The following is a 2,365-nucleotide window of genomic DNA, read 5'->3' as shown; positions in this document are numbered from 1 at the left end:
TGTGAATCCTAACTTATTTGTACAGGGTCGCTATGGGTCGGAACCGACTCGACGGCACTTAACAACAACAACAACAACAACTTATTTGTCCATGATCAAGACCACTACAGTAATATTCATTATTTTTTGTGTATGTAATCTGTAGCCACATATGACAGTCCTGGAGAAAAGCTGAAGCCCTAACCCTAATATTTTCAGTTAATACTATTGAAGAGTCAAGTTATTATATCTTAACATTATGTTGTGCCACATTATGCCCGATGTTTCCCATATTTAAAAGTACATTTGGACATAAAATACTAAAGACAAAGAATGGAATTAAATTCTTTAGTTGCCCTTCATGACTAGCAAGGTAATTTTACCTTAATAATTCTGTGAGACTGAGGATAATCAAATAGTGTAGTTATATATTTTGTAAAATATTATTTGATACTGCAACAATGTCTAAAAGCAAACAAACTGAAGAAGAAAATTATTAAAACATGTGGATCAAAGCTGATATTCATTAAATACATACATGATCTTCAAACTAGTTTGAATATGTTCAGTCAAGGTTGAAGAAATAAAACTGAATTTTAAAAATTTGGGTGATTTAGAATATTGACCAGAATGGGAAATATTATTAACGGACTATGAGACTCAGAAGTGGCGTCTTACATCATGAACCTGATGTGTATGACCTTGGATAATTGCCAGGATTGTGGAGAATAAACCATGTTTAAAGCAGCATGGTTGACCACGGTCTTTGAGTCAGACACGGTTGATTTCAACTCTGTCAGTGATGAGATTTGGTTGCTAAGCAGTGTGCATGCTGCCCTTGTTTTCTAGGAGGGAGATTAAGTTTGTACCAGGACTTTTGATCCATAATTTTTCCAGTTCTTATTATCACCTGGTTCACCTACATTAAAAAAAAAAAAAAATCAGGTTCATTTTTATATCACTTCAGCCATGTCTGAAACAGTCTAAACTAATTAGAAACTCTGGTGATTATACACATATTTAGTATATGTTGTTATTAAGTGCCACTGAGTTGGTTCTGACTCATAGCAACCCTGTATAGGGTTTCCAAGGAGTGGCTGGTGGGTTTGAACCACCGACCTTGCAATTCAAACTGACCTTGCTCTCCAGTGTATTATCCTGCAGTGCCACATGAAGCTAAATTTTATATAAAAACCATGTTTGTAGACCAAATTGGTTGAATGTAGTTTATATTTATATGATTAAACATATTAACAAATCAAGAATAAAAGTATATCTACAATAGAACTCTGAGTAAGATGATAAACACATAAATAATTAAATGATATAAATAGATTAATCTAGGTATTTGATAAGAGCTAGCAGAAATCAGCATGAAAATCTCACTACTGGTAGGATTTAATTGACATAAATTTTCTGGATAATACTTATAGTCTTAAAGGTATGTAGATTTAGATATGCCAATACCAATTATAGAACATTTCTTTTTCAAAAAATATATTAACATAACTCACCAAAATGTAGTAAGTTGATAGGTACATGGTCACAGATATACATATACAAGACTGGAGTTAGATTCATCAACAATCTGCAGTATGCAGAAGACACAACCTTGCTTGTGGAAAGCGAAGACAACCTGAAGTGCTTACTGATGACCAAAGCCTCCGGTATGGATTTTACCTAAATGTAAAGAAAACAAAAATCCCAGCTGGATCTATAAATAAGATTATGATAAACAGAGAAGATACTGAAGTTGTAAGAGATTTAATTTTACTTGGACCCACAATCAAAAGTCACAGAAATAGTAGTCAAGAAATCAAAGAACTTATTGCGTTAGGCAAGGCTGCCTCAAAAGACCTCTTCAAAGTGTGCCTGACCCAAGCCAAGATATTTTCAATCACTTCATATGCATGCAAAAGCTGGATAATGAATAGGGAAGGCCATAGAAAAATGGATGTGTTTGAATTTTGGTGTTGTCAAAGAATATTGCAAGTACCATGGGCTTCAGAAGAGCAAACAATCTGTCATGGAAGAAGTGCAGTCAGAATGCTTCTTGGAAGTGTGGATGGCTAGTGTTTGTGTCACATACTTTGGAAATGTAATGAGAAGATACCTGTCCCTGGAAATGGAAATTGTGCTTGGCAAAGTAGAATGTAAGAGGAAAAAAAGACCCCCAATGAGATGAATAGACACATTGGCTGCAACAATGGGCTTAAACATAACAATTGTGAGGATGTGCAGGAGTGACCCATATTTTGTTCTTTTGTGCATTGGGTTCCTGTGAGCCTTAACCAACTTGATGGAACCTCACCATAATATACCATATGCATATCTGTATATGTAATTATGGGTATGAACATGTTGTTGCTAAATGCCTTTGAGTCAA

Source organism: Chrysochloris asiatica, unplaced genomic scaffold (genome assembly GCF_000296735.1).
Source record: "Chrysochloris asiatica unplaced genomic scaffold, ChrAsi1.0 scaffold00103, whole genome shotgun sequence".
Classification (NCBI taxonomy): Eukaryota; Metazoa; Chordata; class Mammalia; order Afrosoricida; family Chrysochloridae; genus Chrysochloris; species Chrysochloris asiatica.
Note: the sequence above shows the minus strand (reverse complement) of the source record.